The sequence below is a fragment of the Monodelphis domestica genome, chromosome 2, assembly GCF_027887165.1.
Source record: "Monodelphis domestica isolate mMonDom1 chromosome 2, mMonDom1.pri, whole genome shotgun sequence".
Lineage (NCBI taxonomy): Eukaryota > Metazoa > Chordata > Mammalia > Didelphimorphia > Didelphidae > Monodelphis > Monodelphis domestica.
The window spans coordinates 485,929,394-485,943,514 of record NC_077228.1 but is presented as its reverse complement, the minus strand read 5'-3'; the positions used below and the strand labels follow the sequence as shown (position 1 = coordinate 485,943,514).

At 39.3% G+C, this 14,121-nt stretch overlaps 1 protein-coding gene across 8 annotated transcripts in view; it reads left to right on the top strand.

Annotated features, from left to right (window-relative positions):
- Positions 1-8,978: 8,978 nt before the first annotated feature.
- The window catches only part of CSDE1 (cold shock domain containing E1), a 58,141-nt gene continuing 52,998 nt past the window's right edge, over positions 8,979-14,121 (top strand). For 4 of the 8 annotated variants that reach the window (XM_001362149.5, XM_056819241.1, XM_001362231.5 and 1 more), the window contains exon 1: positions 9,037-9,397. The gene's annotated coding sequence lies outside the window, so the exon portion shown is untranslated. Of the gene's footprint in view, positions 9,398-9,818; positions 10,053-14,121 lie in introns of those variants that run through there. The other 4 variants (XM_056819242.1, XM_056819243.1, XM_056819239.1 and 1 more) reach the window with 4 other exon arrangements.

Genomic DNA, 14,121 nt, shown 5'->3' with positions numbered 1-14,121 from the left:
TTGTTATCTATCTTCTAACCCCCCTAACTATGTGTTCCCCAAGTCTCTGTATTTGGTCTTCTCTGCCTGCAATCTCAACTGGTCCCATAGGTTTAACTACTATTTCTGTACAGATCATTGACAAAAGTGTATATCCAGTACTCATCTCTCTCCTGATGTATGGTCACATATTGCTAACTGCCTGCTGGACATCTCCATCCTGATGTCCCATCAGTATCTCAATGCATGCCTATAACCAAACTCAATTTCTTCTCCTCAAACCCATACTTATATCACTCAGCCTCTTAATCTTGAAGTCATCTTTGGCTTTTTTCCCTTTTTCTTAAGCTCCATGTCCAACTAGTTGACAAGTCTTATCATTTCTACATGCCCACACACAGCCTCTACCCTAGTTAAGCTCTTCATCACCTCCTACCTTGAAGACTACTGCAATAGCTGTGTCATTGGCCTCCCTTCTACAGTCTGTCACTCCCTCCACAGCTCTGTCAAATTAAACATCCTCAAGTATAGATCTGACCCTTTCATTTTCCCATCTCACCTCCAAAACTTCAAAGGTTATTTATTGCCTCTAGGATAAAATACAAAATCCTCAGTTTGTCATTTAAATAAAGTCCTCTATATTGGCTTCCACCCACTTACGTTCCTTAATTATATCTCTTCACACATTTTTTCATTCCAATCAAATTGGCCTGCTAGTTGTTCCCCATATATGACAATTCATTTTCTGTCTCATATCTTTGTACAAATGGCCCTCGTGTCTGGAATGTGGCCCTACTTTGCCATGGTTTTGGGGCCTGCCCTGTCCATGGCTTTGGGGGTCCTCAACTGAGTGGTGGCTCAGGCATGAATGAATGATGGGGAGACAGTTGGGAATGTCACCTTGCAGCCAGGTGTCACAAGGAACTGCTTCTCTTGGCCCAGGGTTGTCTTTAATTTTATATCCCTCCAATGATTACATATTTACTTGGCACACAGCTTCATTATTCAACATACATGTTCTTTACAGATAATTGAATAAGTGATACATTAACTTTTAACAAATCATTTGATTAACATTCAGTGATCATTCTACATGCTATGTTACTATTGATTCTGACAATAAACACAAATCTTTTGCAAAATATAAATGATTTCTTGTCAGGCAGCATAGCTAGAAGTCAGTTCTTTCATAAACCTGTGAGGTGCTTGGACTTGCGGATAAACTAAGAACAATCATTCATTACTTTTAATAAAATAGATAATCAGGATGTCTTAGGAGACAATCATCAAAACACTGTTACCAAGTTGAGGGATCAAAGGGTAAGAGAAATGAAGTTTTAGGTATTTATTTAATATTGGGCTAATCATTTTTCTAGTGTTTCACTGGGGGTTTTCAAGACAGATTACTTATATTTTTAGTTGTTAAAAAAAGTCAGTGAGGCATAGCATGCCAGCCTCTCCCCAAAGGGTAATTAATATACTAGCTCAGGAGAGCTTGTTCCTGGCCTGAACATGGGGTGGGGAATTCTGAGTGGAGTTTTGTTAGAAGTTAACCCATAGGAGTCTTTAAGTTTGATTTTGTAAGTATGATCTTTTGGTGATATTCTGGGGCAATAAATTGGGACATCTGTATTAATCCTGCAAGTATTTTGCTCTCATATTATTTTTACTGAAGCTAGGGAGAGAACAATAATCATAGCAATTCCAATAATAAGGGATGTTATTGAGAAAAGTCACACAGAACGGGGCTGGGTGGGTCGATTTGCAACCCTTTGGTTTCCACGAGTGACTGTGTCAAACAGTATGGCTTTGATGGCCCCTGGCCAATACTTCACTTAAACTCTTAAAGAATCCCATTTCCTCAAAGTTTTAGCTCAGATGCCAATTCCAATAGAAGCCTTTCCTGATCTCTGATCCTCCAGTTAAATGAGCACCCACTTTATATTTCTTTGTATTTACTTAATGAGGTGTGGAATTACCCACCCCTTCAACAGACTCTTGAGAGGTCACTTAACACAAAAATAGCTAAATATCCCTGGACTAAGATCTCTTAAGGCCCCTTTTAAGTGTGAGGCTTTGAATTTATATGAGAGACTATTGGATGAATACTTTGATATAGCATCTTGCATGCTTTAAACTCTTACCAGAAACATCAAGAGTGAATCTTCCTGACCTGATTTGGATCTTGCCCCATAACTGATATTTAATTTGTTTTATTCATGTTCTTACCTCATCCTCCTGTTCAAAGTACAATTCAATAAACATTTTTTAGGCCCCTACTATGTGCCAAACACTATGTCAGCTTCTTGGACTACAAAGATGGAAAAGGAACTTTCCTGGAGCATAATTATTATTTTTCTGTTAAGTCTTTTTCTGGGTTACATTTATAATAGCATTTTCCCCTGTTCCTCTAAGTACCTCCTGCATGCCAGGTACTGCGATATAAATAATTCCTAATTGCAAGAAGCTTACATTTGAGAAGTAGGGGAGTTGGAAGATGGACAGCAGGGACGTATGTGTATGATGACATAAAGTAGTTAAATACAAGGAAACTGGATCCCAAAAGCCCATCTGCATCAGGGGTAAGATATGAATCCAGATCTTACTGAGACCAGCTCTCTATATCATACTTTGCATAGAAGGTACTTCATATAGATCAACTTTAATCTCTGCCATCTCTTTGCTGTGGGACTAAGAAGTCAGTCACAATATATGAGTCACAATAAATATCATTTATAAGTTAGAGATAACATAACTAGACCTCACTGGATTATATTTAAAGCATTTTGCAAATATTGTAACACAATATAAATTTTAACATTTTCATTACTATTACCTTTGCCTCTTAAAATCTTCTTATTCTCCAAGTACTTTGCACTTGCTTATATGTACACATATCACCACAGAAGAATGTAAGTTCCCTTAGGCTGGGTTCAGTTTTTGTTTTTATTCTCAGAGCTTTGTGCCTGTATCAGTGAAGGCCAGGTCTAATCAATGTCCTCATCCTTCTGTCCAGGCCAATGCCATACAAAAGCTGTCCATACTATCATACCTTTCTCTGGCTATCTTACCAGTCCATCTCCTTTTCCAGTCATATATCTCATTGATGATCCCCCAAATATAGCTTTTTAAGTGCAGTTTGTGTAAGTGGAAAGGGAACTGATCTCGGAGCCAGGAAAGCCCACCTCTGACACACACTGTGATTCTGGACCAGTTACACACTATCACTCAATGCTTCAAACTACTAATTTGCAGAGAAGGTGCCACTCTGTATCGACAGAATTCTCTATATTAATCAAATCATAGGCCCAACCACAATGCTCCGTGTCCACAATACATCACTATAGGACTATCTACAAAGTGGATAAAGTTTTGGATTTAAGAGTCGGGAAGATATGAATTCAAATCTCCCAGATATTTGACAGCTGTATGACCTTGAGCAAGGTATTTAATCTTGTTTCCTTAACTGTAAAATGGGGATAACAACAGCACCTACCCACAGATTGTTGTGAAGATCAAATAAGGTATCTGTGAAACAATGCACTATATAAATGGTAGCTCTTATATATATAGCATCACTAGAAAAATACTGGTGTTAAAAAAAGCTATTTTCCAACAGAAGCTTGACATTGAAAATGATGATAACAATAACATTTTTGATTTGATAAATACCTCTTTTTCCATAAGGATAAAGCATTTCTGGCTTTCTCTACAGTGCATCCACAGGAAAAATAGATGCCACCCTTTCCATGATACTGCTTGCCTCCCTGGTCTGAGACCATCTCTGTAACCAATCAGAATAGTAAGAAAAACAGTATTTTACTCCACCTCACTAGCCAGTTTCCTCATCTGTAAAATGAAGGTATTGGCTTAGAACAAGGATTCTTAATCTAAGATCCACAGAGCACCCTAGGAAGGGATTTATGGATAGATTTTAAAGATCCATGAGCTAGAATGGGGGAAAAATTATACCTTTATTTTCACTAACCTCTTAACAAATTTAGGATTACCTTCAATTATGAAGGCAACAAACATTTTTCTGAGGTGACCAAAGGTTTCACCAGACACCCCCTAAGAAGGTATATAACAAAATTGGTTAAAATTTTCTAGGCTAAATGGTCTGTAAGGTCCCTTCTAGATGTGAGACCTTCATCTTAAATAGAAGATTGTTGGATTACTATCTTAATATAGGTATTATTTGCTTTAAGCTGTTACCAGAAATATCAGGAGATTGAGGATGTTTCTTTTGCACAGTCACAAAGAATCTTATTGCTGTTTTCACAGCATTTTACCTTCAGCTCCAAGATCAAACTATCCCAGAAGTCATGTATTTCTGATGCCAATTGGTTTTTCCTGGGGATGGTATTTAGAGGGACAGACTTATTTATAAATTTGAGAACTGGCCATTCAGTATCTGAATACAATTTTTTTTGAAAGCACTCCTGTCCCTGGCTTCATTTGAATCTTGCTACTTCCTTGAGGTATTCATGTTCCTATCTCTTCTTCCTGCTCAAAGTTCAACTCAACAAACATTTACTAGATACTATGTACCAAACTATGTCAGCTTCTAGGACTACAAAGGTGGAAAAGATGTCATAGAGTATAATTATTGTTTTGTAATGTCTTTTCCTGTGTTACATTTGTAATGACATTTTCCCCTATTCATCTTGTCCTCACTTCAGCGTGAATAGCAAATTTTTAAAACCTGATCTTTTAAAAAAAGATTTTTGTTTAAAGAAATAACTTGGGCAATAAACTTTTGTAGTGAATTGAGCTGTGTACTGAGAATGGCAATAGGTTAACTTGGTTAGAGCGTAAAGTATATAAAGGGGAATGAATTTTTTAAAAGGCTGGAGCCAGATTTTATAATTTTAAATGCCAAGATAATTTGTATTAATATTTATATTTAGTGGAGTGCCACCGAAACTTCTTTTTTTTTTTTAAACCCTTACCTTCCCTCTTGGAGTCAATACTGTTTATTGGCTTCAAGGCAGAAGAGTGGTAAGGGCTAGGCAATTGGGGTCAAGTGACTTGCCCAGGGTCACACAGCTGGGAAGTGTCTGAGGCCAAATTTGAACCTAGGACCTCCCATCTCTAGGACTGGCTCTCAATCCACTGAGCTACCCAGCTGCCCCCGCCACTGAAACTTCTTGAGCAGAGGAGTGATAGAGCCAAACATGTATCTTAGAATTATCAATTTGGGTACAATATTTGTAGTTGAGATTAATATACAGTTGTCTCTAAAATCTGAAGAAAAATGTCCATAACTAAAAATATCTTAAGCTTATTGTTTTAGTTGAGAAAAATGATTTAAACAAGAAATTTTATGATGGAGGTTGTCCTAATACAGCAGTTTTAAAAGTTTGTTACAATAAAAATGATCCACCTTCAGTTATTTTGTGATTATCTGCACAAGTTTAATAACTATTTTTCAATGTAACTGATTCTGAACAAATCACACACACCCCCAAAAATAATTGGTTCAAAATATGTGGGGTTTATCTCTTTAAAAAGTAGAAATTTATATCTGAGTTGTCAAGATAGCATTCAATAAAATTATATTAAGAACAAAGTTTAAGGAAAAATACAATAAAATGGTAGCCATAGCCCAGAAGAAAAGCATTAGAATGGCAGATAGTTCAAATATTGTATATGCTTTAGAAGAATTGTGGGACCTTGGACAGCTGGTCAGTCACTGAACCTCATGAGGCCCTTGTTTCTTCATCTATGAATGAGATTAAATGATCTCTGAGCCCTGCAACCTTTACATCACTTGATCTATGACTATAGAACCTCCCTGCTTTTGCTGAAGTAGCTTAGCCTAAATGTTTTAAACTCCTTAAAAGATATTTAGATATCCTCAGAATGATGACAAAAAAAGTTAAGCTTTTTCTTCCTTATAAACAATTTTTAAAAATGATAGGAAGGATTTAGTTTGGAACCGCTATGTGTTACATTATGATATTTGAGAATGTATGCTCTCAGATCTGATTCTACTTTTAGCCCAGCTTCACATGACCTTGTTTCTAGTGGAAGAGCCCAAGGCAGTTGTTTCTGTAATGTTAGATGAGAATGTCCAGAATTAGACCTATCAGAAGTGAAGTTCTCCATTTAAGGACTTCACAAAAGGACCAAAATAGCTACCCTGAAATAATGTTTACATTCTGCACATGTAAGTTTGAAGCTGATTTTCCAGAGACATCCCAAACTTAGTAATTCAAAACAGAACTCATTATCTTTCCCAAAAAAACTCACCTCTTTTCCAAATTCTTATTTGTTTCAAAGGCACCACCATTCTAGTTTTCCATAACCTCAGCATAATCCTTGACTCCTTACTTTCCCTTACCCCACACAGCCAATTCACATGTTGTGGGCTAAACTTGCCCTTTTTATCTCCATATCATCTTTTGAATCTGACCTCTCCAGTTACATAGCTACATCCTACCGGCTGTCCCCTAGATTATGCAGCCTTCTCACTGGTTTCCTCTGTTCTGCTCTGTCCCTTCTCTAGTCCATCCTCCACATTGCTACCAAAGTCATTTTTCCTTAAGTGGAGAACTGATTTGTCACCCTTCCCTACTCAGTAAACCTCTGAGACTCACTATTGTCTCTGGGATAAAATATAAACTACTTTTTGGCTTTTAAAGACCTTCATAGCTTGACCCCCACCTATCTCAGCACACATTTCTCTTCATTCCTAATTCTGTGCTATAGGCAAACTAGCTTTCTCTTTTCTCATCACATACATGACTCCATTTCCAGTATTCATGCCTTTGCACTAACTGTTCTTCATGCCTGTATTGTACTCTATTTTGGCATCACTAAATCCTTGTTTTCAAAATGCAACCCAAGGACCACCTTCTCCACAAAACTTTTCTTGCCCTTCGTCCAAACTGTTAGCCTGCTGCCTCCCAAACTACTTTGTATTTAATTTATATTTATTCTCTTTACATTCTGTATGTATGTATATATCTGCATATAGATGTGTTTATACATACACACAGACATGTGAGATGGGCACAGATCCCCTGGACACCCCAAATCCCTAGAGGAATCACAGGTCAAAGATTACATAAGGAATTTCACCCCTGCAGTGCTGGTGGAAGAAAGCCAGCCCTAGTGCAACCAAAGAGGTGGCTGAATAAACAAAGGATTCTCAACCTCTTTAGATGTATTTACACTAGTTTTATGATAGGGGTTTCAGCACAAAGGAATACCTTCTGTTTGTACCTCAAACATCACTAGGTTCTTCTAGATAGGCAACTCATCCACCTTTTGATCAGGATGTTGTAAATGATGTATATCTGTGCTTATGCGCCCCCCCCCCCAACTCAAAGGCACCTTACTATGTCACATATTCCCCCTTGTTTATCCCTTCCCCACCTTTCTTTTTCAAGTCACACAGCCCCTATTCCTTTAGGATATAAAAATCCTGAACTTTTTTCTCTTCTGGGAAGCAGTGTGATCCTACTCCTGCCTTCCAGCCATTCAATCTAAATAAATTTCTCTATTTTTAAAGGTATCCATCCAAGCCTGGGGTGGGTGGAGGGGTGGGACTTAATCTCAAACTCTGCCACAACACAGACAGACACACACCACGCACAGGTCTCCTTACTGTTCCTTGTACAAGCCACTCTTTTGACATTCTATATTTTCCCTGATTATCTGTCATGCTTGCAATTCTATCTCTCCTCTTCTATGCCCTCCTAATTTTCCTTGTCTCCTTCAAGACCCAGTCAAAATCCTACTTTCTGTAGGAAGCTTTCCCAAATCCCCCTTAATTCAAGTGCCTTCCCTTTGTTGATTACTTTCAAATAATCCTGTACACATCTTGTTTGTACAGTTACTTGTTTTCATGTTGTCTCCCTCATTAGATTGTGAGGTCCTTGAGGGGAGAAATTGTTTCTTCATTTCTTTGTATACTCAATGCATAGCACAATGCTGGCACATAGTAGGCATTTATAAATGTCCCTTCATTGACTTTTGTTTCTTCCTTTAGAATGTAAGCTCCTTGAATACAATTCTTTGTATTTGTATCCCCATTGCTTCACCTGTACAATGCCCAGCATAAAGTAGCTCCTTTATTAATAATGCTAAAAGAGTAGAGCTTTAAATGCTTATAACATTGCAGGACAAAGGGAATTCTTTAAAATTAAGTTGCCAATGAAGTAAAGGTAAAGGGCACTATTGGATCTCAGATTGAATTCTGATTTTTAAATGGTGAAACTATATTATAGACATGATAAATTATCAGGCTTGTTGAAAGCCAATTATAATTTATTTTTAAACTTAAAGTTTAAAATTGCCTGTAAAACATTAATTGTAGGCATTAGCACTAACTTGATTAAAGTTTGTTAACATGGGCTCTGACATTTTTTTCCTTCAAATCTGAATTTCTTCAAATCAAATTCTTCAAATCTAAGGCAGGAAATTATTACAGACGTTAGCCCAATTTCCTGATTCAGTAACATCCTGCTATATTAAAAGCTCCTTTTTTTTTGGCCTTACCTTAAATCCCTTCTCATTGTCACACCTGTTGGACCTCTTGCTAAACTCTCAGAAAACAACTGTGGAACATACTTGGCCTTCTATTTCGTTTCTAAGATCCTAGATATTACAGCTGTTTTAGTGATAAGAATGCCCCTAGCTCTTGCTGCATGCGATTACCTCCAATTTTGTGATATGCTGTCAGATCTGTTAATGGCACACCAGGCAGTCGATTAATTTTCCTTTTATTTATTCAGGCAGGAACCTTTTTGTAATTAACCTTTCCTTGTCGAGCCGTTCAGTTTTAGCACCTGGTGGGGTACTAGTCTCACTCACCAAGGCCACCAACCAACCCTTTCTTAAAAGCCAGTCGTTCCCTGCCCGACCAGTCCCTGACTGTAAAACTCAATCGAACCAGGTGGACAGTAAGTCCAGGACGGAACCCTAAGTGAGAACAAATGGACAGCGGGGAGAGGTGCCCCTAGCCCACCCCACAAGCTGCTGGCTACTGCTGCCTGGGCCAGGCGCTGAAGCGGGAGGCTGTCAATATAAGCTTCCTGGATCCGCCTTAGAACTGGCGTCCCTAAGGCCTTACCCTATTCTCCCTGCCCTACACGTCACGAAGCTGGCGTTGACAAGGAAAACAGAACAGCCCACTGGAGCACCCAGGCGTTTTCAGTAAACAAGAGGTGACCGCCTGCAGCACGTGGGAGGGAAGGGAAGGTACGTCGCTGCCATCTTGACTATGGGCAAGCACTACAGACAGGTCGGCGTCCCTAGGCTTCTTTGCGCAAGCGTAGCATGAAGGCTCTCCACCTCCCCGTGCACGCGCTCGTAGCTCGCTACTCTCGCGAGAGGAGCGAGATTTATTCCTACGTACCGGGCCGTGCTGCTTATGGCGGCGCTGGAGAGGGGGCGCTGAGCTGTTGGGGTGAGTATGACCTCGGGACCCCGTTGGGAGCGGGTGGGTACCGGGTTAAGGACAGAGGACCAGACTACAACTCAAGGGACAGACTATTGGCCCGAGAATGGGGACACTCTGAGCTCTAAAGGGGGAGATCCTTCCCTTCTTTACTAACCCAGTGTCTAGGGCTTTGCCACCCGCTCGGAGCCCAACCGCCTGGGCCACGCACCGGGCTGGGGAGCTGCGGCTGGGGAGCCAGGGTCAGGCGGGGGGGAGGGGGCGGCATAAGTGGGGGTGGGGGGCGAAGATGGAGGCTCCGACCGCAGCCAAGATGGAGGCAGAGGGTGCGGGGCTCGGACGCAGAGGCTGCTGGGAACTGTAGTCCAGTTGCCACCCCTCTCCGGGGCTTGGCCTAAGAACAGAAACTACAAGTCCCGGCGGGCGGGAAGGGAGGGCGGTGCGGTCCTTTGTGTGTGGCTGGGAGCGGCAGCGGCAGCTGGGATGGGGCCTGGGACTGGACTGATCGGGCTCTGCTGTTCCCGGCATTGTACCCACCCGGGGACCGAACTACAAGTCCTAGAGCGCAGTGCGGCCGTGGTGCCTTCCCTTTGTGTGGCGGCAGAGCCCCTGCCCGAACTAGGAAACCAGCTAGAGGGCCGCCACCACTTCTCACTCATTTTCGGTGAGCCGGGGCCACCATGGTGGCATGCCTCCTCTTTCCTGGAGCCCTTCCCGGGTCCTAGGCCGGCTCACCGGAACTCCTTGGGCACGTGGTCCCTGCCACTGTCACCTGTGTGGGGGGCGCTTCTGCATTCTCCCCGCTTGGGGCCGGCAGCGGCTGTGGTGGTGCAAGAGCGCGGCCCAGATTGTGCAATGAGCGGCCTAGCTTCGTCATTCTTCCCGCAGCTAGGTCTCCCAGAGCTTTGAGCTCCGCGGGGGCGGGCGGCGTTTGCAGTGGTTGGTGGCCTTACCAGGAAATCGGCATAATGCCTTGGTTTCTCTTTGTAGCTTACTTTACTGTAGAGGTGGCCCTGCCTAGCTGTTAATAAACTGGGCTTGGGAAGTAACACCAAAGCGTTGCCTTCATTCAGTCCTTTCCATTCCTCACACCTTAACTGCTAACTTAGCCCGACAAATCTCTGGAGGTTCATTACCTTGTAACAAAGTGTATCTGAAAGACTTTGCACTTTTGGGGAGTGGGAGGGTTGCAAATGCCGAAATTGTGTCATGTGACCATGATAAGTATTTATTCAGAGAGGCTTGTATCTTACTAAGTTGTTTTGAATGTAAATTGTTGGGAATAAACAGCTAGCGAGAGGCCCATTTAAATGTTGTCCCCATTCCTTGTAAATTACCCCATCTTAAGGTTGCCTGTAGTTAACATATATTCATTCATTGGAGTTCTAGAAGGTATATACAAACTAACTGTCAATAAAAATACTGAAGAAAGGAAAGCAACTGTGTTCTTGAGGGAGCTAATCAAAGATCTAAATGTCACCACATCAGAAAAACCTATATTTTCGTTCTTTTGCTGTCTTTGAGCCATATTACAGAAATAAATGGATGCTTGTGCCTTAAGTATTTGTTATGCAGCTGCTCTGGATGCTTAGCATTGGGATGGATATTTATAGCAACTGAGTTGAAAAGTAAAGTATGACTGCAACCCAGAAGATAGGTTTTCTTTTTTTTTTCTTTAACTGTCTTTAAGTTTGATCTATAAAAGGCATGGTTTAAGAATGCAATAATATTTTAACTAAATACACAGAGACTGAAGAAAAGATTGCCTTGATTTTATTTCACTTTCCCCATACTACCTCCCAAAAAGTTTTAAACTGTAACTAGCCATAATTTTGGATGGCTAAAATGAGACAGAAAAATGATTTTTGGATATATTCTCTTGTAGTAATAATTTGGATCATATATAAAATGAAATTTTGAATTTGTGTATTTAAGAGCATTTTTTCAGAGTCAATTATCCACTGGTATTTTCTCAACTTCCCATAAAAGTTGAATAAGGAAAATGGCATATGAAATACCTATAATCAGATATCAAAGTTCACTAAATCTGAGGAAGCTAAATTCATAGCAGAACCCTTATTGAAAGATTCCTTCAGCTTAACTCATGTGCCATCCTCTGATGTTTTCTACCTCCTCAAAATATTATATACAAGTGCTTATTGGAGTGAAATGGCCTACCTCTTAAATGGTCTTTGCTTTCCAGTATAAATGTTTTTAAAGTGGTACAATTTCTCTAGTGATGCATAGCTTTTTTATTCCTCTTTGTGTTATACTGCTCAATATGTCTATCCAATGTCTCCTTTCTCCCAGGTCAGTTTCTTCCTATCTGCTTAGTTGAAGTATTCTCCAATGTTTCCAGTGAACTACATATTTCTTAATTAGCCTTAAATTTAATGGAGTATTCTAGATTAATCTTAATTGGAGAGATACATAATATTAAACCCTTGACATAGGAAATAGTGATCTTTATATCCAATGGTAAACGATTGTTGGTCTGTGGTTAAACATCTCACCTGTGACTAGAAACACACTTTTGTGTTCACAGCCAGTATCTATTGTCTATTGGTCTTTTGTATCCTTGATGCTTTGAATCCACTGGCACAAGAGCTGAACAGTTTTTTTTTTTTTCATTTCTTTATAAGAGGTTGGTCTGCCAATGCTTGAGAGTTTACTTTTTTTATGATGTTTGTGAATCTCTAAGATTTACAAGCTGCTTTTTCCAGTGGGATTTCATTTGATTCTTAGAAGAATCTTTTGCGAGAGAGGTTCTATAGATGTGATCAGTTCACACTTTTAATAGGCAAGGAAACAAGTTTGAAAAATAGGCTTGCCAAAAGCCACACATCTAGTAAGAGTCTGGTTCAGGATACAATCCCAAGTCTCCTAGCTAATGATTTTTCCACTACATCATACTACCTCTTACAGTCTAATAGTTCTTGTAATTTTTTATTGTTTCAAGAGCAATATTTTCCATTGGGGAAGTGAGAACCTTTCTAAAACTACTAGTGAATTTAGTTCTTGAGGAAGCTGCTGCTGCCGCAGCCACTACCACTGCTTTAGAGTGTATGGGGTGTAATGGATAGTGCTGACTTGGAGTTTAGAAAGCTTGGATTCACTTCCTACTTCTGACATGTAACATCTTAGTATGTCCACTGGTAAGTCACTTAGCCTCTCTCAGGTTGTTTTTCTCACCTGTGAAATGGGGATGATGGCACCAAGTTCAAACAAGATGTATGCTATGGTCTTTGAAGTTTGCAAAGGGATAGAAATGTTAACTATTGTCATTTAGCAGCTTTGTGGTTAATCTCTGCTTGTGTTGAACATAAGCTTGACTTTTCATATACACCATTATTTCATATACACTGTCATCTATCCACTGTATATGTTACAATGTCTTCAGTTAACCATTTGTAAAAAAAATTTTAATATTTTGAGTAACTGTTAATTCAACTGAAAGCATAACGTTAAAACTTAAATGTTTTAAGTTTATACTGATTAAAAGTTGTTTCACCTGAAAGCAAAATGATGATAAAGTTTTTATAAGAGAAAATCTTTTAGGTCCTTAGATTCATGTGGCAAGGAATTTTCAAGTTTGTCAGTTTTGGAATGCTAAATTACATAGGATTAAGAGTTAGAACAGCCCTTGTGAGGATCAAATGGGTGTAAAAGTGTATTGTAAACCTTAAAGTACTATATGAATCCTATTATTATGTGATTTACTCAAGTCATTGAGAATTTGTAGCAGATTTGGGATTTGAATTCAAGCTCTCTGATTTCCAAAACCAGTGTTCATTGATTCTCCATACCTAACTTTGTAATTCTCTCCTCATTCCTATTTAAAGGAAAACATTTTTCATTGGGGGTAAAAGGTGCCTTTATAAAATCAACTAATTTAGTGTTTATGCAAGGTATCAGATTGATGGTTTCTAAAATTGGGAAGGGAAAATGGAAAACCTTTTCTGTTAACTATACCATCAATGATATTATCACCTTACCCTCTCTGCAAGGTGTCCTTTTTCTTTTATGAATGCAAGCTGAGGCAATTATACTGATAGCTTGGGCAATATGTTTTATGGTAATAGCTTTTCGTTCCAATGAACTGTGGGCTTCACATTTGGCTAAATTCAAATTCCTAAACTAGATAAAATTTCTTATTGCCCATTTGAGTCTCTCCTTGATTCCCTGTCCCTCATTGGGTGGGAATAAGTGGGACTGGGCTTGCTTTCCATGAAAGACCAGACGATCATGGACCAGACATTAATTTTCCTTAAGCAATTGCCATACAAATGCTCTGAACAGTTTCTACCAGGTCAAATTAACTGGGGTTATGCTTAATATGAAATTAAAATTAGTCATCTTTTTAAAGGAAAATAAGATTCTAATATATTTCACTTTGATTCAAATAATTTACCTGTAACTTTTTTAACAAGTGATAGATAATCTTGGGGAAAGTTTTAGAGGTTATATTTTCTACTCTAGCATTTTTTTTTAATTGAAGAGGAAAATGGGTTGATAGCTAGTATATGAAAAGAATCTTTCATAACATTACTAAAATAGTTCTCAGGTGCATGATATTTTTGTATGTTTCAGAGTGTTCTTTGTGCTCATGTTCAGAATCTTATGTTGAAGCCCCAAACCAATTTTTTAAAACTTATCTGTTGAAGGATCTGTGTGGCAGTTGAAGGTTAATATTATTGTATTAACATAAACATATCCAAGGAGGGTAAAAATCT